This window comes from Triturus cristatus, chromosome 10 (genome assembly GCF_964204655.1).
Source record: "Triturus cristatus chromosome 10, aTriCri1.1, whole genome shotgun sequence".
Taxonomy (NCBI): Eukaryota; Metazoa; Chordata; class Amphibia; order Caudata; family Salamandridae; genus Triturus; species Triturus cristatus.
In genome coordinates this window covers 322,653,491-322,679,605 of record NC_140593.1, presented here as the reverse complement: position 1 = coordinate 322,679,605, position 26,115 = coordinate 322,653,491, and positions in this window count along the sequence as shown.

Here is a 26,115-nt window from a genome sequence, read left to right as displayed (position 1 = left end):
ATGTACCATTTAATTTGGCAAATTTACCATCTCCTTTACCAAATGTACCGTCTCATTTACCAAATGGGGAAATTAAGCGATGTGCCCAGAATCACAGTTTGTTGAGCCAACGCAGAGACTCAAAACTGGTTCTCCAGTTCCAAAGTCAGCAGCTTAAGCCCTTAAGCCACACCCTCTCATTGTTGACCTAATATAAATCTACAATAAATAAAACAACATTCTCACTGTCTATGGTAGCGTTCCTAACTTTCTGACTTATGTGGGCCACCTCTGAATCATTACTGGAATCATGGAACCCCCACTGAGCCATTTTTGGAATCTGGGGACCTGGCCCAAACAATTTCTATGATTTGAAACTCAAAGAAGAACGCCAAAATACAAATAATTATACACCAAACAAATGCTCAAATATTAAAATATTAATATTATTTCACATTCAAATATAGAAAGTTTTCACATTTTCAAATGTGCTTTTTTATTTGTATATACTTTATTAATTTTAATCTATCAATTTTGTAACACAGTCACTGACCCCCTAAGGGGACCTTGATGACCCCCAGGGTTCCTCAGACCACAGGTTAAGAACCACTGGTCTATAGTACCGAATGGAGAGCGAAGGCCGCATGGTCTAAAATCACCATACAACCTGCTGGGTGCCCCACTACTTTCTCTGTAACTTACCTGGAAGTCAGAAAAGATACTATCCCATTACATCAAGGATTGGAGCATTTTAGCATACTTTTTGCAACCAACGTCAAGTAAAGATTGTTGGGGCACAATGTGGGACAATTCCATATGTATATAACAGTCAATCAAAGCCTGAGACATGCTTCTCAAATAGTCTCTTATGGAACAATGTTGACTGGCACAATTTTAGTACCAAAAGCCTTGAAAATGGTTCCAGCCTTCCTATTCTTCCACGGCCTAATTTACAAACCCTAACTAAATTTTCGTGAGTATCGACTGACCACACAAAAGAGATTAGTAAAACCCAGCATCCAGTCACCACCCCCTGGTTAGTCTGGCAAAGGCATATTAGTGGCCCTTCTGCAGGACACTAAACCCTCAATTACCTCAAGTACACACCATACCAATCTGCCAAGTCAGCACATACCCACATTTGTAAACGACCTATGAGTGCATTCATCACATATCACTACAATTATGAAAAACTTAAGATCAAATTGTGCACGCAGAAACAGAAAACAAACTAGTTAGACTACTGATAACTCTTCTCAAACAAGAAAATAGACTCCAAGATCTGCCCTTCTAATGGCACAATATGCGATACAGAAAACCCATACCATACCATACCACACCATACCATATACAGCCTCTAGAAATCATGCTCCAAAATTCCCTAATAACTTTAGTTTATAGGCCATCGTTTACAGGCCCCACATTTTGTACCAACACAGTAACTACTTTTGTATGCAAGGTCTATTCACATTTTTCTTGCTAACCTCGCTTCAAATAAACAATTACTAGCAGTGTAGTCATCTTTCAGGAGCATAAGCAGTGTATATTATTCATTCCACAAAACATAGTGTGCCAGGCCACTTTACACTGCTGTGCACATTCCCATTTGTGCTTAAGCAGCAGTCATAGCAGTGGTTTCAGACATGACATCAATTTAACGAGGCGTCTGTTTTCATGCCAAGTTTGTTGGAGGATACAATTATCTCGGGTTGTTTTGGACTTAAAACTACTAGTTATCCAATACTGCGGTGGAATCGGTATTTGTCCACTTGCTCTACAGATCATGGCTATTTCTAAGAAATACCCATCAATGTTTTTTGTTAGGATAAGGGCCAACATTGTGGATTATGGAAGGTTCCACAAATGCATGCTACTGTAGTCATTTTGACTAACTGTCCACATTTCACACCGAGTATTCCTACCACAGAGTTAACTATGTCAAAAGTAATCTGTGCATGGTTTGTTCATGGGGTAAAGGGAAGAGTGACCAAACAGTCAAAACATAAAAGACTAAACCAGGCATTTGTCTCAATTCAAGCCTGGTTTTGTGACGCCGAAACATGCAGAACACCCATATTGTGTCCACATTCCTTCTCACCTGAGCCCTTGACGATTGTGATGCTATATCACCCCTAAATATCTCTCCAGGAATCAAACATGATCCCTTTTAAGAAGTAATTTCTGCAAACAATTACTCTAAGGCCAGCATCAATGTTTTCTTGTTGGTGTTGTTCCTAAGACCAGTGGAACACACCAAGCCATTACATCAAAAGAGTTAAAATTGAGAGGTGTAAAAGGTTAAAGGCCAGAAGCCACCCCATCTCAAGCTCCACATTCAGAATCTCAAACAAGAACATGCCTCTTCTTTAATGCTTCAATGTCATAAATGAGCTGTAACTCACCCCTTTACACGTACTTTTGCCACCAATATGGAACCACCATGCCACGAGACTGGGTACTTGAGTGCAACTGTCATTGATCACAGTGGGTCTGATTTAGTCTGTATCACCTATCCTATGACTACATAACTACCATCCCCAGTGGTCAAATAAGGAAGCCAGTTTTTAGGACATTCACCATAATTGTGGTTTAGACCATTATTCATGTACCCTATATACTTAAGCATCCACTGCATACTCTTTAAAACAGAATTAAAGCCCATTGGTGTAATTCGTGGATCTGTCGCCCAAAAGGGGTTTTTAAAAACACAGATGGTCTGACCACCATTTGAAAGAACTCCAAAACCTGAGATTAAATGTAAACAGTGCTGGCGAACAGTCAAATTGGTATTATTGCGAGTAGAAGTGATATTTTAGGATTTTTACAGTTTTTTCCAAGTAACAAGGAAACACTGATAGCTATGCTTGCACATAAAATGATTAAATTACAAAAAAAGGCAATAAAAGCCCATACAGAAACATGGCACAAGTGGTACATGCAATCCGATTAGGAGTGCACATGGCATGCGCTCCTCTTAATGCTTTCCACACTTTAGTTAATCACTTCTGCTTCCCGCTTCTCTGCCAGGTTGTTTCCAGTGCAATCCCTGGGGATGCAGTGTTGAACAGCTGCAGAGACTCATTACGGAAATTAAATTAACGCAGCCAATGCTTTGTTCAGCAATCACTGTGCCAAGAGAGAGGAGGTGGATAGAGCTGGTGCCTACTGACATTGTTAGCAAACAATGTTAGTTGCGTGCACCACTCTGGCAGCCTGGTGTTTTCTAGGCAATTTGCATAATTAGACATGCTAAACCTTTCTTTGGGGGTCCTATACATGCCCATTTGGCCGCACGCCTTTTCTGAATTTCTCCTGACTACCACCATGGACCAATATTTAAAAACAAAATGTTCAATCTGAAATTATCATCCAAAATGCAGAAACAGCAGATCATATTAGGGGAAATATGCCTTTTTTTCTTTCAATGCTCACTGTTCTCAGAAATATATCACATTGATTACCACTAGATCCTTGTCCCAGACGACAGCACATTGACAACATCGAGCTTGCTTAAATTCTTCCAATCATCCCTTCACATAAAATTCAGCAATGGTCACCATACCAAGAGCTATCTCTCCCAGACATCAACTTCCTCAAAGCCACTTTTTATGAAGATGATTGCTTCTGATCGCCCTTCATCAAAGCTCTTTCGGAAATGCTGTCTTACCCCAACTTATGATTGTCAGTGCTTTCATTGGTGCACAGACAGAATATCGAGTTTGACATTTCGACATACACAAATATCGAGTTGGAAATATCGTGATGCAGAAATATCGACTGTCAAGAATATTGTGGTAAAAATATCGACTTGAAGGTAAGAAATATTTTTGGGGGAAAATATCGAAGTCATTACTATTGTTTGCAAAAATATAATTGTTTAAAATATTGATGTTTTAATTAGTGTCATGTATTTTAGTATGTATTTTATGAGTATGTGAACTATTTTTTGTATAAGTATTGCTTTTTAAACAAAAAGATATGTTACATTTTTAGTAGTTATTCATTTTAATTAATTTAAATTTTACATTTTTTACTTCTGTAGCGGGTTATGGGGCTATAGGGGAACAGGGTGGGAATTCATTTAATTATAATACATTAATTATTTTTTCTTATTTATTAGTATTTATTTAATTGAGCTTTTATAGTGTTAATTGTGGGAATTAATGTATTAATAATTAATTAATAATTGGTTGTTAAATATTATCAATAAATTAATTGGAAAATATAGGAGCAGGTTGTGGGTTTATAGGGGAATAGGGTGGGAAGTAATTTAATTATAATACATTTATTCATATGTTTTATTTATTAATATTTATTTAATTTACATTTTATAGTGTTCATTGTGGGAATTCATTTATTATTAATTATTTAATAATTGGTTGTTTATTATTATTAATTAATTGTTTGGTAATTATGTTAATTGTGTCATTTCTTTAGGAGTGGTTGTGGGTTTATAGGGCAAGAGGGTGGGAAGCAATTTAATTATTGTTGTACTTGGCCCTTTTTGGCAGGTTCACCCCTAAACTTTTTGCCTTTTCTCTGACATGGTGTTGGTGGTTTTAGGCCTCTGGGCACTTTAGCACTGTGGTCCAGTGTAAAGTGCGTGTGCTCTCTGTGTACATGTGGTGAGATGGGCCTGCCCTCCCATAGGAATGCATGGGGGAAAACTGTATCCATGGTAATTCCTGGTATGAGAGGAGTGCAGGGTCGAGTATGTATGAACTCGTGAGGATAAATGCTTCGGAATGGTGTGCTCAGATTTATGGTGACTTTTGGAGAAGTGCCACGTTTAGAAGTTGGCATTTCTGTGTGCTATGTGTCTGCCTGTCTGATGTAAATTGCATGTCTGGATTGTGATTGACAGGAGCTGAGAGGTGTGGGTGGCTCCAGGAGGGGCAGGGTGAGTCAGCGCTGAGCTGAATGGGACACCTGGAGTAAGAGTGGTGGGAGGGGTAATCCCCTGACTCTGAATAGGGTGGTGCCTGCCCTAGTGAATGCTGGCTCTGCCCCCCTGTGGTTTGTCTGATGACGAGCCCCCACCTGACAAAGGGGAAGAGGAGCTTCCAAAACAAAGTGCTCCAAATCCCCCCTGAACCAGTTGCATCTGGTTCCCCCATGCCCTGCACTAACAGACAAAGGAGAAAGGGTATATAAAAGTAGGGGCAGTGACCCCATGAGGTTGTTCTTTTCCTGTCCTGTTCTGTGCTGGGGTCTTTCTGCAGCTGGGGCCCAGGAGGAACCACCATGGGGGCTTACCTCCCTGCTGGAGGGCCCTATGTGCTGGCCTCCCTGGGCCCAGCTGGCCCCCTGGACCTGGAAGAACATTTGGCTGGGACTTATTCTTTTTTATATAGGATTTAGGCTCTCAGCGCCTGGTGAGTGCTTCATTCTAATTTGCCAGCTGAGGAGAAAGAGCGTGGGCTGCACAGCGCAGAGCTGCAGCCCCTTTGAGAGGGAATCCCCGTAGAAGGGATTCCCCCGTGATGCTGTAGTGAAGATTGCTATCTGTATACGTACAATGCTAAGTTAGCACAACCGCGTTAGATGTTAGAAAGCCATCTTGCCGCTTTTGCTGCTTTTGCACACAACACTGTAGTCACATGTTATTAAATTGAGAAATGCTTGCTCGACTTTGCTTCACATGAGAACTGTCTGTTGTTCACATCGCTAACAGTGAGCAGCGACCTTGGTCTGCACATCGTGTAAAGAAACAGTCTGGGTCGCTAGACGGTGCATGTTGTTGGGTTCAGGTTGATCGGCCCACTATTTAGCCATAACACGCACGCAGCTGCAAATACCTGAAAGTCGGGTGCTTTTAATATTGCAGTGTTACATGTTTTTCATTACATTCGGAAGAAGAGCTTTCCCAGGAACAGAGCCTAGCTGATCCTGTGATGTGATCTCACTGAGCTGATCTTTACGGTATGATGTTCCCCATTCAAGCCTAGAGACCTTTTACTAGTCTAATAATAATAATATTAGTTTGCTAGCGAAAGGAAGGTGGCTGAGATCCACTGTCATTTTAGTATGATTACTCCTTTCATTTTCTATGGTATTGTAACTATGCTGATGGTTTTGATTTTAATCATTTGTCTGCTTATGTTAGCCAAAGTACTGCATCTTAGGACACAAGTTTTATAAAATAAACTCTTGAAACTTTACCATGTCTCTGTTTATTCTGTTGTGGACTGATATGAGGATAATTACGAACAGGTATTTCTGATTCCCACCATTCCTGAGAATACCCTAAGTCGCTTGTTCTGGGTTGTCTATACATTGGGACCGCCGAGATAAAACTCGGATAACGAATGGGACACTGATGCTGGTCGGATAAGGGGTTCTGGGTTCTGAGGTGAGTTTTTGGTACACCGCAATTCACTGAGGTCCTGGTTTCCTGTGCATAGTTCTGTGCATAAGCAGAATCCCTGCAACATGGCGCACCTAACGTTTGGTCTATTGATTTGAAACGCCTTAGTAGTGCTTATATTAGTCCACAACTCCCTCACTCTGGTTTCCGGTTGACGGGAGTGACGGTTTAACCTACCTGTGTTTCGACTAATAGGTTCCTTCAAGCTTGATCATTAAAAAGGTTATTTTTACTGAACTCCAGTGCTACTGTTGATATCGTTGATACTCTTTAGTGTGTCCTAATGGCGGTAAACATAGCCGCGCATAGTCATGCACCTCTACGCCGTCATTTGACAACGTATGGGGTGCCAGATGATGGGATGGCTGTTATTTTTGTGGTGAGCGCTGATGCGTCATACCCGTATGAGTTGTTTTACTCATGGGTGACTTTTCCGGCAGTGGATGACGATGATACGTTTCATACCTTTACTCCCACACAGCTGCCTACGGTCTCTACCCCGTATAGGACACAAGAAATTCCAATCTCTGCCTGGCAGCATACCATTTGGTTTAATGGCGCCCTTCCCCGTGTGGTTGCACTGGCAAGAATGGGCCCGTTGTCCATTGCAGGGGCCACATGGCCGGTGCTGGCCGGCTTTACGCCTCATCCCCGCTATCTCACGGTGGCGGTGGCTGAGTTGCGAGTACTTCACACAGCCCTGATTACATTCCATAGGGCTTTAGTGCAGTACGTGTCACGCAACGTGCAGGTGGGAACACTTGCTGTTGCGGGACAACCAACAGACCACCATGCGGTGGTTATTAGTCCTGTTATGATTAATTCGGTTATGGGCAAGCGCCCACAGAATAAGGATGATTTTCCTTATTGGCTTGCTGAGATATTTGACCAACTGGAGGCGGTTTTTCCGCATGCAACTCCTGTGGAGAAACCTACGATACTCACCATTAGTTTGCCGAAAGACTTGGGCCCAGATATGGCTGATTGCACAAACTGGGGCAAGGTCTTTGCCGCGACCTACTCAAAGTGCTTCAGCACTCCGTCTATGTCTGTACTACCCTCCGTTATCAAACGTGTTCAAGAGAATCACGGTGCGGAGGCTGCTGTTGAATTGGGAATGAGGCTTGTCGGAGTGTTCGATGTGGTGGCTTCCATGGTAATGGCCAACCTCAAAGGCGATGCCATGCAGTTCCAAGTACTAAATAAGTTGGACAGCGTGGATGAACTCGACAAGCCCAAGGAGTTCGCAAAAATAATTGCGCAAGCCTACAGGCAAGTTGGCCGTAGTGCGTTGGGTGTTAAACCAGCCATTATTATTCCTGATATAGTACAGCAAACTAAGGTGAGCTCGTCAACTAAAGACGAACGCCCAAGCTTTCCTAAACAAAGTTGGCGAGCAAAGAAACAGGGTAAGCAGCAACAGAAACAGGGGTCTCGTCCTGCATCTCCCGTGCAGTCGTCCAGTGAACGCACATATGATCTGCGCGATCGGTCTCGTATTAAGTCACCTGATAGATTTCAGGTTTCTGAACAACGCTCTCCTCTTTCTTCACAGGAAACATCGGCTTCACAATCCGGTGGCGGAGACCGTGGGAAAGGAAGGGGTGCCCAAGGTCGTGAGCAAGCCCGCCAGACTGACGGCAAAGGCAAGCAGGACGAGTCTGCGTGTCAATGACCCCCGTTTCAGAAGAAGAAAGTTGCTGCGCTAACAGCGAGGTATGTCACAGATGGTGTGGACGCAGCTTCAGAACCTGACATGGGCACTAACGCTCCTCGACAGCGCGGCGGAAGTTACAGTAGTGCGACAAGCACTGCGTCCATATCTGGTGGCGACAGCAACTGATACGTTCATAACTGTAGAAACTGCTGACACTAGAGTGGCTCCCCCTGACAGACTATATAACATAGTCCTTTGAATTGAGGGTGACATACAACGCACAATTAAAGGGATTTTTTGGGATAATCTGACCACTTCAATGAAAATAGGAAAGTGTATAAGGAATTGTTAACTCAATATAAACTTCTGATCACAGAGACAAAAAAGAAGTACTACACTGAGCAAATCGAAAGCGCTAAAAATTCAAATAAAAAGCTCTTTGAAATAACCAAATATCTTGCAGGATGTGTCCCAGACCTTAACCCCCCCTTGCTCACAAGATTTCTGTGATTCATTGGCATCCTTCTTTTTCACCAAGGTGAATGACATATTTTCAGCATTCAACCTAGGTGATAACCAATGCATTGAAAAAATAAATATACCATCTTCAAGCAATAATTTTTCTTGCTTTGCAGAGGTCACTGAAGATCAAATCCAGGATATTATTAAAACTATTAAATCTGGATCAGCTCTGGATCCCTGTCCTCTAAATACCCTTCGTTCACTAATGGACACCGTCATTCCAGTTATTACCCAAATAAGCAATCTAATGTTTCGCACAGGTATCTTCCCTAACCAGTTAAAAAAGACCTTACTTAAACCCCTCCTGAAAAAAACCCGGTTTAGATAAAGCAGAACTTAAAAATTACAGGCCCATCGCGAACTTACCCTTTCTTGCTAAGATAGTCGAAAAAGCCATGAACACCCAACTTGCGGAATTCATCGAGCAATATCATCTGCTCGACGAAACACAATTCGGATTTCGCAAGTTTCATGGAACGGAAACAGCGCTCATTAAAGCGGCAGACGATATCCGATTAATCAGAGACCAAGGTGGCACAGCACTATTGGTGCTTCTAGATTTATCGGCTGCTTTCGACACGGTTGACCATAAGATCTTAGTCAACCGTGTCGAAAAGATGGGCGTGCAAGGCCTAGCAAAAGATCTACTGGCGTCTTTTCTGGCAGAGAGATCCCAGGCAGTTATACTGGGCCAGTTTGAATCTGCTGAGTTATCACTGCCATGTGGGGTACCTCAAGGTTCATCCCTTAGTCTGACACTATTTAATATATACGTGTCGGACCTCGCTAAAACCATCAAAACGCACGGGATGAACCTTACCTCATATGCAGATGATACACAGCTGATACTGGCTGTCAGAAATGATGGGGAAACAGTGGCGGAAAGTTTCAAAACAGGTATGCTGGCCATAGGAAAATGGATGTCAGCAAACTGTCTGAAATTAAATTCCGATAAAACCGAGGTGGTCACTTTTGGCCATCTCAGCCCTAGCTGGTCCCCAACTTGGTGGCCTTCTTCTTTTGGAGCTGTACCCAAACCACTCACGAAAGTGAGAAATTTGGGTGTCATCTTTGATGACAATCTAAATTTCATGGCTCATGCCAATCAGACGGCCTCCACTGCCTTCTATAAGTTACGACTGGTCAGGAAGATCCTTTCTTTTCTTCCCAAAAATGTGGGAAAGACATTGGTCAGCGCTTTGGTCCTATCAGCATTGGATTACTGCAATGGCTTGTTCGCTAATGCTCAAGTCAGGATTATCAAGAAAATGCAGACAATCCAAAATGCAGCAGCCAGACTTCTCCTTAACATCCCTAAATTCAAGCCAATAGCTGAGACCTTAAGGAGTCTCCACTGGCTTCCTGTTAGGAATAGAATTAAATTCAAAACATTATGCATCGTTTACAAGTCACTACACCATCAAGCGCCTCAATTCTTGTGCGACCATCTTGTCCCACACATTCCCACTCAAACGTTACGATCAGCAAGACAGAATGACCTGGTAGTGCCACGGACTAGGCTGGTCAACTGGGGAGACAGACGTTTCCTAGTTGTCGCCCCAAGACTATGGAATACACTCCCGCAAACCGTAAGATCCAGCCCAAATCTCATGTCCTTTAGGAAGAAACTGAAGACATGGTTATTTAACCTCTGAAAAATTCATAAGATCATTCAGGAGAGCAACAAAAGTACAGCGCCGAGACGCCTGCGGGCAATTGTTCGCGGTTAATAAATGCTAAAAATAAATAAATAAATATGATATTCTATTAGCAGAGGCAGATTGGCCCCCGGCTTTCGTTTTAGATGCTCCTTGAGGGGAGGAGGTAATCCTCCCGTCCTTTGCGCACACGGTGTCAAGGGACCAAGCTAAAAAGTTCGCAGAGGAGTGGGCTCTGGTGCTCGCACCTGCTCTGTATCGTAATCAGGTAGGCTGGGATAAATTGTCCCCCAGCCATGAAATTCCGTTGCGGTCCACGCCCCAGCCACAACCCCAATATCCCATGCGTCGTGAAGCAAGACCTCACGTCGCGGCTATCCTTGAACAATTGGAATATCAAGGGGTAATTGAAACCTGTGTGTCACCAATGAATAATCCTTTATTCACTGTGACAAAACCTGACGGGTCGTACCGCTTAGTTTTGGATTACCGGCATTTAAACTCTCATTGCCGGACATGCGCAGTACAAAATACCCACAGTTCGGCTCTCGTCGATAGTCTCGTGAGAAAACGGTTTAAAACCACACTTGACATCTCCAATGGCTTTTACAGCCATAATCTGTCCTCTCTTAGTAGTGAGTGGACGGCATTTAACTCGGGTGGCAAACAAAAACATTTCAAAAGATTACCGATGGGCTATAAAAACAGCCCTGGTGTCTTCGCCGCTCGTGTGGTCTCTCTGTTAGAGAGCATAGACCCTGATGCGTACTCGTATGTGGATGATATTTATCTCACAGATGACGAGTTGGGACCGCATCTCAGTTGCGTTGATCGCATTATTGTTTTGTTTGCAGACTTCGGTTACAAATTCAACTTTGCGAAGTCTCACATTGCGGAATATACAGTGTTGTTCTTGGGATACGAACTCAACAATGAAGGTCGAGGATTGGCTCCGCATTTCCTAGAGAAATGCGCATGCCTACGTGCTCCCACGACACTGAAGAAATTACAATCTCTGCTGGGTTTTCTGAATTTCGGTCGAACATACATTCCAGATTATGCCCAGCGTATCAAGCCGCTTTATGCCTTGATACAACCTACTTTTTCCAAATCATGTTGGCTGCCAGAGCATTCAGCTATATTGCAATCATTGCAAGCTGATCTTCTTGCTTCGAAACACTTACTGACGCGTGATAACCACACTAACCTGGTCATAAGAATTGTGCCAGGCGCAGTGGGTTTCACATACTTGACGTTCAATGAGGGCGACACCGTCCCCATTGCCTACAAATCTCATTTGTACACTTCGGCTGAACTGCGATTTTCCGCTGTCGAGAAAGTTCTGACGGCAGTACAGATGGCGATTTTGAAAGAGCGAGCGCTATCACAAGGTAAACGCATGTTGAGGCGCTGACAAAAGCTTGTGTACCAAATTCTAAGGCTTTGCATCCAAGGTGGATACAATGGGCCACTTCCTTGACATCGCCTGATGTCACATATATCTTTGACGTGGCACTTCAGACTCAGGAGTTTTTGCAGTATGAATTTGTTCATCCAGCTCCTCTGTCTTTGCGCCCGCTTGAGGATTACCATTGTGTCATTTACACTGACGGTTCTGCGCAACCGGCAACTGGATCAAAGCATGCCTATTCAGCGGCCTGCGCAATTGTGGTCGGTACTTTCGTCAATGGTGATTTCCAATCCGATGTCGTGCATACGCAGTCATTGGGTGATTGTACCGCACAGTTGGCGGAGCTTCGTGCTCTGGTGCTAGCGCTAGAGTTTGCTGATCCCCGAGTCACTACCCTTATAGTGAGTGACTCATTTTATTGTGTCCAATCATACAACGACAATCTACATTTTTGGTCTCAGAATGATTACCATGATTCCAAAGGTAGCACGATTAAGCATAAAACGCTTTGGGTTCGAGTGGCAGAACTTAAAGAACATCTGCCTCTAGTGAATGTTATTCACACTCTAGGTCACGAACGAGTTGGTGTCCATGCTGTCAGCAACAGCCTGGCTGACGAGGCAGCAAAAACAGCAGTGGCAACATACTTAGTAGCAGCAGTTACAAGATCTAAAAGTAAGATCGATGATGACATCTTGGCAGCTATTGCTGCTTCAGAGAAGGGAACAAAATATCCAAGAAGTTTCCCTTCTCGTTACCATTATCGCTTAAGTCCTGATAACGTCCCATTAGTGGGGATTAATGACGTTGGTGACAGATTGATTCCCAACGCGGACTGCAGACCTTCTTTGATATTAGCAGCTCACGAGGGCATGGCGTCCGCGCATGCCGTCGTTGAAGCTACTGTATCTCTGTTACAACAACGTTACTGGTGGTGCGGTTTACATAAACAAGCCCGAGCTTATGTTCTTAATTGTGACATTTGCCAGCAAATAAAACCTTCAACTGCGGCGCGCCCACCACAAACTCAGTTGTACATATCTAATAAACCACTGGGTTGTGTTTATTTAGATCATTGCAGTCCATTTACCTCTGATACTGCGTACAAATACATCTTGGTTGCAGTGGATTCGTGCACACGTTTTCTGTGGTGTGGCCACAATGGAGTGCTGATGCCCGTACTGTCATCAAGGATTTGCGTGTCTTTGTTGGAAGTTTTGCATGTGGTACCTTTCATTCTGATCAGGGCCCTGCGTTCGCCTCTTAGGCGTACAAAGATGCCATGAGAAATTTGGGGGTCCAAGTCAAATTTCCGTCTCCATACAGACCTGAGGGTAATAGTGTAGTGGAGCGAATGAACCGTGACTTAAAGGAATCTTTGACAGCCAGGGATTTAGGTACTGGCCGGAACTGGCTAGCCCACTTATATGACGTACAATGTACACTAAATAATCTCCCTAGAAGGTCTCTGGGTGGGCGGACCCCATACATGATGCTCTTTGGCATACGAATGTTTGTCCCGGACCTTGATGGTCTAGACATGGCGGCGTCGGCCGCACCCTTTGACGTAGATGATCACTGTGCTGTATTGCAGAATCTTCAAGAAGCCAGAGACAGTCTAGCGAAGGAACACGCACCCTCCTCATCTGATGCTGCGCTTCAGATTCCGGTTGTTGGCTGGCTACCTTGAGTTGGTGATCTGGTCCGTGAGAAGGTGGAGAACAAGAAGGAGTTCGGCCCCTCTTATCGTGCACCAGTTCCAGTGCTTGGAGTACAGGGTACACGAACAGTCATTTTACCTCCACTTCCTGGTCGAAAGGATAACAGGTACATCTCTATTGACAATGTCAAGCTACAGCGAGTGGCCGATCCTTCTTAGTATGACACCGGCAGTTTCTTGCCCTTCGATGCTGAGAAATTCTGTTGTGGCCCAAGCTTCTAACACCGTGCCTGATGTTGCCGTCGAGATGCATACAGTTACTGGTCCTTTATTGCCACCGACATCTGGTGGTCTACCTGAAGATGTTGAGTATGCTTATCCTGCGGATGTTCCATTGCCTGTTTTACAATCCACCACAGTTACCCAGTCACGATACTCTTTTGACTCTAATTCAATGTCTTCCATTGCCCCGTCCAAAGTTTCGATTTTTGTGGCCTGGTTCAAAAGACATTTTTTAATTCCCCCTTGGACTTACATTTGGATGGTGCTCATATGTATTTTTTTGTTTATGTCCATTGGCTTTGTGGTAGTGTTTTTTAGACTTATCAATGGACACTACCTGAAAGAGAGATCTACAATTCGACTAATTGATGGAACTTTGGCCCCCCACTCCTCATCACATATCATGAAAAGGGACCAGACTTTTGTGAACATTACTGCCTGGCCTGTATGTGATGGGATCGCTTGGGATGCTGTAAAATTTCAAATTCATGGCCCCACTGAAGTAATCAACGTGCCTAATGTATTTCGTGTTTCTATGGGTGATGTGGTTAAGCAGAACATCCACTCGGATGACTGGGATGTTCAAGCCATAGAAGCACTGTTTTCTGATTTGAAATATTATGCTGCATTTGATGCTGAGGATTTGTATTTAGATCCTGCTAATAATGATGAGCAATTCTGCTATCAACATTATGGCACGCATTTCCTACACAAAGCAAATACGTTTAGAAATTTTGTAAATTTTACACAATGGGAACACTGTCCCGCCCTAGGCTGGGCAGCTCCACCATGTTAGTGGACAAATTCACATATTTTTCTGATTTCAGTGTGTCAAATCCGGCCTCCTTTTATTTTAAGGTTGTGCCTGAGTCTGCTTCTAAAGTTAGACTGACACACACCAAATTGTTGTATTCCAAGTCCTTTATGGACGAGTTGGCAATTGGAGGATATGATCTGTGGAAATCTACTATCGATCTTAAATCAGTTTGGGGTTCTAAACCGTGGCAGGTACAGGGAACAGAAGCTTTGCATCGTGCCTGTCTTATCCCGAATCACATGTTATTTTTAAATTCGTACATTTTTCAGACCACCTGTTTTGGATTGGCTACTTCTAAAAAATGTAATTCTCCCTCCATTCCGGGTCTGGGTGCTTACCCTAATTGGGGTAATCATACGAATCTGTCCCTTGCTACGTTGCAGTCATACGTTTCCAACACATCCTTCAATATTTCTGAATTGAATCCAGAAGGGTGGTTGGTGTGGCAGACGAGTTCGGATTCCTGTCAACATCGGTTTCTGGATTTAGCACCGGGGTATACACAAGTTCGTGTAGACCTCCGTTTTGAGTCTTCTCACACTGTAACTACCTACTCAGTAGGGAAGGTATGCCAATCTTGGCTGCAACATTCCACCTTAGCATCTGTTAAACTTCATTCAGCACGATTAAACGACAAAATAGATTTGAATGATTTTGTTAAGGGTCCTGCGGTTGGCAGGTACAAAAGATGGGTGTATGCTGTTTATAACGAAGTTTGGAAGTTATCACAAATTGAGGCTGCATCCAGATTACGTGCTATTGATCAAGCCAATATGGAAAAGGTATTGGCTGTAATAGATAATAGCATTAACACCCTGTCTTCCAGAATTTATACCTTAGACAATATTGTTTCATCTGTGGTAGACATTGTGCAGGATGATTTGTCTGTTTTGTATCATGGTCAGAATCAATTGCATTCTATTATGCAGTTTGCATGGACATTGCAGACGTTAAAGGCTGGGAAAGTCCCTTGGGATTACCTAAATACTTCACCTTTGTTCCTTCCTTTTAATTTAACCGCAAACAACCGTTCATGTCCATGAAAGATGTGACTTATTCATTGCTACACATTGAAAAGTTAGAACCTTTACCTTTCTCTGTTGCTGAATTAAATTCCGCTGTGTGGCTTATCCACACATTACCGTTCCCTCTGTCTAAGTTCAGTTCGTGCATGAAACATTATGCCCTTGGCCGATATGAACAACTTGGTTCTGCCTTCCTGCACGAAGTTTGGTCACTCCCATTCACGTATAGATGTGTGAGAGACGGAAAAGAGGTATACTTAAAAGGTGAAGAGTGCACTTTCACTCCGGATCACTCTGTTGTGTGTAGGCACATTCAATTGCATGGTGCATGTAATGTGCACGCTCCTAATTTAGCTTGCGTCCTGAAAGGGATCCCTGTGCCAGTTATAACACCGTCTTTTACGCTGCTTGCTAACGGTAGTTATTTGCTATTAAATAATAAAGCTTGCTGTGGGATGTTAGTGGGAATTCCCTACATAGTGACTGTATCACAGAGAGTGGTTTGCTGTAATAACGTCCTTTTCCCACCCCCGCATGGACGGCTCGATGTATACATCTGGCCTTCCATTCCAACCTTGAAAGCAGAGTTCAATAACATGAGCAGAATAAGGGCTCTATTGTCTCAAAAAGAAGTCGCGTTGACTTCATCCCGGGAAACATTTGTCCTTCATGTAGCAAACATGCGCACTGAGGTGCAAGCGCTTTTGAATACTGATCTCCCACTTCATTTTGGGACCCTGATTCAGACTATCTTTAAAGCCTCGTCAACAAGTGGTCTGGCTCATTTTTTTAAAATTGTGGGCTCCGGCCTCGTGACCTCCTTTCAAACTATTTTTGGTGTGATCCCGGCATTTTTTCATTCTATTTTTTCCAGCGTCTTCGGAGGTCTCCCTTTGCTTCTCGCCCTCGTAGCTGGGGTACTTTTGTTGATCTGCGCACTACGCTATGGATGCACAACTTGCGTCTCACGACAGCAGGCCCCGGCGGTTACATCTTCGTAACCGGATGCTTGAATACTATGGCACTTTACCACTGGCGACCTTAAGCATAGCCTATGGATTGTCCTTCCGGTTTCCCTACTTTACTTGTGTACAGCCCGTCTTTCATTGCCTAGATTGTCCATTCCAATGGGCTCTGGATTTGTGTCTGTCGAACTCAGTGTCTCTTGCCCCGGATTATGATCGGCTGATGAGCCCCTTAGTGGCTCATGAGTTGGACTGTTCTGGCGTCGGGATTATGGCCTGTAGAGCAGCACATGGAGTCCTTGGGAATTGGGACATCGGAACGGCTGCAACTGAATTCTTAGCGAGAAGTTATCTTGAAGAGCACGCCAGTTGTCCTCGCATGGTATTGGAGGCTCCGGTGGTCGAGGAGCATGTATGTTCCTTCCCCGTGCTGAACTGGATGTCAGATAATTTTGCAGAACGTTCCAATGATTTCCTCTTGGAAGCTGTTGCAACTTATTGTGCTTATACATTGATGGATTGACCTTTTTGCACTTTCACTTCGTCATAAGTCCTTCAATGATGTTTTTTTTATCCTTTACATGTTTTTTTTTTCAATTCTTTTAATTTTTTCTTAGTTTTTTCTCTTCTAACTTTTTTACTTACCTTATATGGACTTACAGTTCATGCCCTTGGTTCCGTTCTATCAAACTTGAACTCTGCTTTCTTGCAAGTGCGCCCCTACTGGTTAGTGGTCTGATCAAGGGGGGGTGTAGTGAAGATTGCTATCTATATACGTACAATGCTAAGTTAGCACAACCGCGTTAGATGTTAGAAAGCCATCTTGCCGCTTTTGCTGCTTTTGCACACAACACTGTAGTCACATGTTATTAAATTGAGAAGTGCTTGCTCGACTTTGCTTCACATGAGAACTGTCTGTTGTTCACATCGCTAACAGTGAGCAGCGACCTTGGTCTGCACATCGTGTAAAGAAACAGTCTGGGTCGTTGGACGATGCATGTTGCTGGGTTCAGGTTGATCGGCCCACTATTTAGCCATAACATGCACGCAGCTGCAAATACCTGAAAGTCGGGGGCTTTTAATATTGCAGTGTTACATGTTTTTCATTACATTCGGAAGAAGAGCTTTCCCAGGAGCAAAGCCTAGCTGATCCTGTGATGTGATCTCACTGAGCTGATCTTTATGGTATGGTGTTCCCCATTCAAGCCTAGAGACCTTTTTCTAGTCTAATAATAATAATATTAGTTTGCTAGCGAAAGGAAGGTGGCTGAGATCCACTGTCATTTTAGTATGATTACTCCTTTCATTTTCTATGGTATTGTAACTATGCTGATGGTTTTGATTTTAATCATTTGTCTGCTTCTGTTAGCCAAAGTACTGCATCTTAGGACACGAGGTTTATAAAATAAACTCTTTAAACTTTACCGTGTCTCTGTTTATTCTGTTGTGGACTGATATGAGAATAATTACGAACAGGTATTTCTGATTCCCACCATTCCTGAGAATACCCTAAGTAACTTGTTCTGGGTTGTCTATACATTGGGACCGCCGAGATAAAACTCGGATAACGAATGGGACACTGATGCTGGTCGGATAAGGGGTTCTGGGTTCTGAGGTGAGTTTTTGGTACACCGCAATTCACAGAGGTCCTGGTTTCCTGTGCATAGCTCTGTGCATAAGCAGAATCCCTGCAACAATGCCGGAACTGCGGTTGCCCACCCTGCTTATGCTACATTTGTCGCGGGTGCCTACCCCGCATTTTGCCGCTTTGAGCGGATGCCCACCCCGCTTTATATTTTGAATTGAGAGGGAGCCTACCCCTCATTTACCGCCAGAAGAAGCAAAATCACCGCCGTGGCCTGATCCGCTTTAGAAATTCTCTCCGGGCCGCTATCAGTGCGACCCGGAAGACAGGCACCGTTGCCTTGTTGTGGGCGGGGCTTAGTACACACCCCCGGAAGTGACCGGACCTCCCGTGAGCTGGGGGAGACCCGTATGTTGCTGAAGCCAAGCAGAAGTCCACTCCGCACTGGCGACCCAAAGAGGAACGCCCGGCGGGAGCCCACCCCACCTTCGTGAATGTAGCCATAGCTCTGCACCGCCGCCAGAAGGAGAGCCCCGCGTGCTGCCACATTTGGTGCTTACAGCGGAGGGGGCCCAAGGCACATTGTCGGTGCCTGCCCCCGCCGCCTGGGAGGAGAGCTGCCCCAAGGGAGGTCGACCAGAGTTTCCAGGTCCCCCGAGCAGAGAGACTTCCTCCGTGCAGAGTCCCGGTGAGTAAGAGCTCCATGTTGATGGTGCCGCTCAAGGCACGATGCCGTGTTGGGATTGAGCTGAGCAGACCCACCAGAGAGCGGGCCACTCCAACGACGGGCCCCTGACTCTCAGTGCCTAGAGGGCACAGTGGTGCCCGTGTCTTCTCGCGGAGGTAGTTTCTGCACAGCTGCACGCCGTAGCGGGCAGCTACATCACAGGGGCAATTTTGTTTTCTCAGAGTCCCGGAGTGGGGCTCAGATGGCACGTGTTGTGCCAGGGCCATCTTTCCAACATGGGGGGCAAGCTATTGAAAAGCCCAGTGGGAGCCAGAGGGCACCATGGTGTTGGGCCTCCTCACAGAGATGGTCACAGTTGCCCCGCTTGACAGTGGGCAACTGCAACAATGGGGGCATGTTATTTAGAGAGTTCCAGTGAGACCCTGAGTGCACAGTAGTGCCAGGGCCTATTTTGATGATTCACAGCTGCCCACCAGATAGAGGGCAGCTGCAACGTGTCACATACTGTTCAGAGGGCACAGTGAGAGCCCAGGCCTTTATTGGATCCACAGCTGCACAGCACTTAGTGCCAGCTGCCACGTTGAAGCCACAGTTCTTTGGGGGCATTGTGTGAGATAGGAGTGAGAGACACTCCTCTGCCCCAGCACAGTTGCGCGCTTTTGGAGATGTTGCTGCATTGGCAGCTGCCCTGACTTTTGGACACAGGGCATTTTAGCCCCTTCGAGAAGGCCAGTTGGCCAGGGGGACTGATGGGTTTGTAGGGCGTCACGCCCTAATGTGATTTATGCGGTGCTAGGAAATGTGATTCAAGTAGTATGATTTATGCACCCTGTTTGATGCCCCTAACTGTGGTTTATGTATGAGGTTATTTGCATAATATGGTTAATGCCTGGTAGGTTATGCTCCACTGTGATTTAGGCCCCTAATGTGAGTTATGCTTAGGAGGTTATTGTCTAATGTGTTTAGACGTAGGAGATGATTGCATAATGTGTTTACGCTGGTGAGGTTGGTGCAGAATGTAATTCACGCCTAAATGTGATACTGTGCATAATATGGTTTGTGTTGCAGGATGATGCTGAGTACAGTGTTTGCCAGTAATTTCTGGTTGTGTTCTATGTTAATTCTGTGTTATACATTTACTATTTTTACTAAGTGATGATTCTGACAGTGGTCCAAGTGGCCCTGTCATGTGTATATAATCCCATGTAAATATTGCCCAGTGCCAGTTGGCACAGTGTATATTGTGTGATTACTATTCTAATGTGTTTTATGATAATACAAAGGCTATTTTTGATATAACCTTATGTGGAGTTCCTTTTGTGGTGTGCCTAGTATGTTGTTGCTGTTTGTGTTGCGCAAATGCTTTACACATGGCCTCCGGGATAAGCCTGACTGCTCGTGCCAAGCTACCGAGGGGTGAGCAGGGGTTATTTTTGGCGTGTAACTCCCTTGCCCTGACTAGAGTGGTGGTCTCTGCCTGGCTTTGGCGCAAGCCTTAGCCAACCAGAGATCCCATTTCTAACAATTATAATAAATGTATTATTATGTTTATTAATATTTATTTACTTTATAGTTTATAGTGTTAATTGTGGGAATTCATGTATATATATACATATTCTCCTTCGTTTCCCCACAGGGCTTCCTCGCGCACTCACGGAAAGGATACGGCATTGTCACCAATTATTTCGTCAAGTTTCTTTATTTACAGCATGCCAGTTAACAAACTCTGCGCGTTTCAGTCCCAGCAGAGACCTTGTTCACGAGACTAGCAATAACTAAGACTTTTTTTCTGTTTTTAAACTCACATCTAAACTAAAAGTGACATCACTTCCTTGATGGTGCAGCAAAGCATTCTGGTAATTGTAGTAAACAAAATCTTTCTCTAGCAATTGCTCAAACATTTGTATGCAATATTATGTCCACATTTTGGCGGTCGACTCCGACCTAGTTCATAGAACATCAAATATTCTGTTATAATGAAGAATGAGCCACCAGACACGAGGTAAGAAGGACTCAGTTTATTCCAGTCATCCGCTCTCCTGAACATAGAACCTTATGTTATCAACATTCTACTATCACCTCTCTGTACAGCCATACCAACAGAGGCTGGCAGAGAGGGGGTGTGGACCATACCATTATGAATTATGGATTTGAGATTACAACACATCTCCTTATATAGGGAACAACAAGACATCCATTACATTTGAGGAGAATCACAATTCTAAGAACACAGTTCATTAAGGTTGAGATGAGGCCACTACTCTGTCCTTACTCCAAGTCTGACCATTATCTAGGCGAACCACATTCCTTCCATACTTTACCACCCGTTGGTGTGCATGGTACTTTCTTAAACCCGGTTGCACATGTGTGGGCTTCTTAACCACCACTGTGGTACCGACCTTGTACTCCTGTGTTTTGACCCCATGTCTCTGGTCATACCAACCTTTGTATTTCCGTTGATGTTGAGATCTCAACTCTCTACTCACCCCTAGATCTTGGACCACTTTATTTCCACCCCTCAACCAGTGTGGGTTCATTTTGGTACATGGTTCCCTTGCTCTTAAGCTAACAAAGGGAGACACTCCTGTGATGAGATTGGGAGTGGTGTGGTATGCCCAGATGCACTCTCTCAATGAATCTTCAACATTGAACCCACTGGAGATGGCCAATTGAATGTGTTCTTTAATGAACCTATTTGTCCTTTCCACCAGCCCATTAGCTCTTGGACAATAGAGTGCAGTTTTTTCATGTTTTATGTTTAAATCTCCCAAAAATGTATTCATGGCCTCAGAGGTAAACTGCACCCCATTGTCGGTAACCAATGTTGCCGGAATACCTTCATACACAAAAACATTCTTCAAAAATGAGACTAGGTTGCTCGGTGTAGTTTGAGAAGTAAGCTTAAAATTTACCCAATGGGAAGTGTAATCTACTAGAACGAACATAAACCTCTTCTGGGTACCTAGGACATCCATGGGACCAATGATGTCAACTGCTAATTTGGTCCATGGAGCCTCCGGAACCTCTACAGGGGATAAGGGAGTTTTGCGTGTAACTTTACTTTTGTCGCTATTAGCACAGCTATTGCATTCCTTGACTTTGAGTTCAATCATGGAGTCCATCCTTGGGAACCAGAAATAGTTCCTGACCTTTTTTTTCGTGAGGCTCCTACCCAAGTGTTCCTCATGGGCCAGGTCAATTATCTTGTCCCTCAAATTACTGGGGGGAACTGCTCTGTCCCCTCGATGTATCATATCTGACATTAATGACAGTTCGTACCTCACCTCCCAAAAGTCTTTTACCACTTCCGGAACTTGTGAACGGTTCTCAGGCCAGCCATTGAGGATGAACTGTTTGAAGATGCCCATTTCCTTGTCTTCCTTCACACCCGCGTCCCATTCTTCCTTCGTCAATGAAGGGAGATGCAAGGATAAAATGGGAGCATCTAACTGCTCCTCTCTCGAATACTCTAAGAGTGGTGACCTGGACAGATAATCAGCGATTACATTCTCTGGACCTGGCAGGTACTCCACTTTGAAACAGTAGTTTTGTAGGCCCAGAACCCATTTCGAAATGCGTGGAGAATTATTTTGTACACTTTTTGGCGAGAACATAAAAGTCAAAGGCTTGTGGTCGGTGTGTATGACAAATTGTATCCCCACAAGAAAAACTTAAAATGGTTCACAGCCCAGAAGCACGCCAACGCCTCCCTCTCAATGACCGAATAGTTATTTTCCGCTGAGTTGAGGGACCGTGACGCAAACGCTATAATTGTATCTTGACCCTGGTCTTTTTGGGAAAGCATCGCACCCAAACCTTTGTTGGATGCATCCGTGATCAGGAAGGTTTTCTTGCGTGGGTCGAATGATCCTAGCGCAGGTGAATCTAGGATGCACTCCTTTATTGACTTTACAGCCATGCTGTGTCTCTCCTCCCACACAAATTCTTTGTCTTTTTTTAACAGTTCACGCAACTCATCTCACAGGTCTGCAAAATTCTTTACATACTTAGACATGTACTCGATTAGTCCTAGAAATGATTTCAGGTCCTCTTTGTTTGTAGGGTTCTGAGCATCCTTTACGGCTTGAATCAAGCTATATTTTGGTTTGAATCCATCTTTCGATATTGTGTGACCCAAGTAATCAACCGAGGTCACTTTGATTTTGCATTTGTCGAGTTTCACAGTTAATCCTGCCCTGGACAACCTTTGGCACACTGTGTTTAGAATGGCATCATGTTCTTCTTCCGTCGCCCCGTACATCAGTATATCGTCCTGAAAACAGAGGGTGTTTTTGATGTCTTCCAACACTTGTTGCATAACAAACATGTAGGCCCCAAACGGTAAAGAAAACGCCGTAAGTGGTCTCGAATCAGGGTGTAACTCGACCTGGTGGTAGGTCATGGACAAATCAATGACCGAGAAAAAACACCCTTTACCCATAGTGCTCATCATTTCGTTTATATTAGGCAGGGGAAACCTCTCCACCCAGATTTTGTCGTTGAGGCTGCGCAAGTCCACGCAGACGCGGATACCCTTGCCATTGGCTTTTGAAGCTAGCACAAGGGGGGGCAACCATTCAGACACGTCTATGGGTTGAATGACGCCCATGTCACACAATTTGTCCAGCTCATTTTTTTAGAACTTCCCTCCCACGCAACGGCACTGGGCGCCCTCTATGAACCACAGGTTTTGGCGCCTTTCTTCACTTATGTTGAAAATCTTTTAATCTTCCCAACCTCTCAGTAAAAAGGTCAGGAAAAGCGTCTTGTAGGAGATTGTTGTTGGTGGGAATGTCTACCAAGATGACTTGGTCCTTGTCATTTGGGTCTAAGATAATACCCAGTACCTTCTGGTGTTGCCATCCCAAAAGGTTCGCACCCCTTTCAACCACATACACTTTGCCAACCATGGATCTACCTTTAAATTCAATGCGCACCTGTTCGCGCTGCAACTCTGAACCCGGAACTCCGTGGGCAGAGGAGCGCTGGAGCAGCTTCCGGGAGCCTGGGGTGTTGTGGGCGGAGGTTCTCAGGCGCCGTCTTCCGGAGCCCAGAATTCCTGGAGTGGACGTCGGCGCAGGAGCGAAGGTGTCTGTGCGAAGGTTCAGCAGAGGGCCGAGGCAGCAGCACAGGATCGAAGGTTCGGCGGAGGATCAAAGGACAACCAGGAATCATCGCACCGCTCTCTGGACGCGTTGGGCTATATCCGCTCTGCTGAGCGTAGCGCGGGTCACGTGGGGCGTGCACGGCCGAGCGCGCCGCGGGACACGTGGGGCGTGTTCCTCTGGCCGTATGGGGAGTGTAGTTCACGCAGAGTCCGTGTGGGGGAACAGGAGGTTTGCGGTACTGCGAACAGCGCGTTACCGGTACTTGGCTCGTGACAGTATATGATGGATGAAGGCCCACTGGAGGGCTTTAACTAATTGAGCTTTACTCATGCGAGGTACACATGGACATTCGCATTAAGGAAAGAGCTGGAGTTCAGGTAATCACAATATCAACCCAATGTCGGGTGGTACAGTATAATTGTGAACAATTGATACCGCATATGCGAATGAGAATTATGTTTGCAATTAACAGAGTACGAATATTTGGGTGCCGATTACGATCCTGGAAAAACCGGGTACGAACCGTCGGACGGAGCATATTCTCCGTCCGACGCGTACCCGGTCGTAACAATATACAAACATGTAAGTACGATTCGCACGGAAATACTATTTCCGTACGAATCGTACAAAACCCCGACCGACGAAAATAAACATACAAATGTGATCCGGGAAGGCGCCGACGTGACGTCGGGACGCACGCAGCATGCCATTCACGAACCAGGAAGTACGATTCGCACCGACGTCATCCCGCACGGAGAATATTTTCCGGCAGCCAAAAACTGCCAGGAAATCAGGACGACGCGAACAAGGAGTACCTGCACGCGACGGACAGACATGGACCCGAACCTACGTGTCATCCCGGCCCTCATAGCAGTCGACCTCCTCTACAGGTTACGACGCAGACGCCGCAGAAGGTCAGAACAACAAAGGGAGGGGGGAAAGGGGGGGGGCAGGAGCAGGGGCAGGCCACAAAACCCCCACCAAAGTCACACAGCACACATGCCCTGGACATACCTGACCCCCAGGCCCTGGTCACTACGAGGGGGTGGGGGCGTATCCAGCAAAGCCAGCGTCCGCCACAACGGCAACACAACAATACAGGTACGTTCCATACCCACGCCTTAAGAGCGTGGGTACGAGTCATACCACGCCCACACCTACGTCACCCCAACAATGGCGGGACAGCTGTACCCACGTGGCAAAGGCCTGGGTACGGCCAGCACAAGCATTCCACAGCGTGGGTACGGATATGTACGGACCGTACCCCCACCCCCGTATGCATGGAGCGTACCCCCCACCCCAACAGTGTATGTACGACCCGCACCCTCACCCGCGTATGTATGGAGCGTACCCCCACCCCAACCGTGTATGTACGACCCGTACCCTCACCCGCGTACGTATGGAGCGTACCTCCCATGCCAACGGTGTACGTACGGACCGTACCCCCACCCCGTATGCATGGAGCGTACCCCCACCCCAACCGTGTATGTACGACCCGTACCCTCACCCGCGTATGCATGGTGCGTACCCCCCATGCCAACAGTGTACGTACGGACCGTACCCCCACCCCGTATGCATGGAGCGTACCCCCACCCCAACCGTGTATGTACGACCCATACCCTCACCCGCGTACGTATGGAGCATACCCCCACCCCAACAGTGTATGTACGACCCGTACCCTCACCGCGTATGTATGGAGCGTACCCCCACCCCAACCGTGTATGTACGACCCATACCCTCACCCGCGTACGTATGGAGCGTGCCACCCATGCCAACAGTGTAAGTACGGACCGTACCCCCACCCCGTATGCATGGAGCATACCCCCACCCCAACCAGGTATGTACGGCCCGTACCCTCACCCGCGTATGTATGGAGCGTACCCCCACCCCAACCGTGTATGTACGACCCGTACCCCCACCTGCGTATGCATGGAGCATACCCCCATGCCAACAGTGTACGTATGGACCGTACCCCACCCCAACCGTGTATGTACGACCCGTACCCTCACCCGCGTATGTATGGAGCATACCCCCACCCCAACCGTGTATGTACGGACCGTACCCCCACCCCAACCGTGTATGTATGACCCGTACCCCCACCCCAACCGTGTATGTACGACCCGTACCCTCACCCGCGTATGTATGGAGCGTACCCCCACCCCAACTGTGTATGTACAGACCGTACCCCCACCCCAACCATGTATGTACGACACGTACCCTCACCCGCGTATGCATGGAGCGTACCCCCACCCCAACCGTGTATGTACGACCTGTACCCTCACCCGCGTACGTATGGAGCGTACACCCACCCCAACCGTGTATGTACGACCCGTACCCCCACCCCAACCGTGTATGTACGGACCGTACCCCCACCCCAACCGTGTATGTACG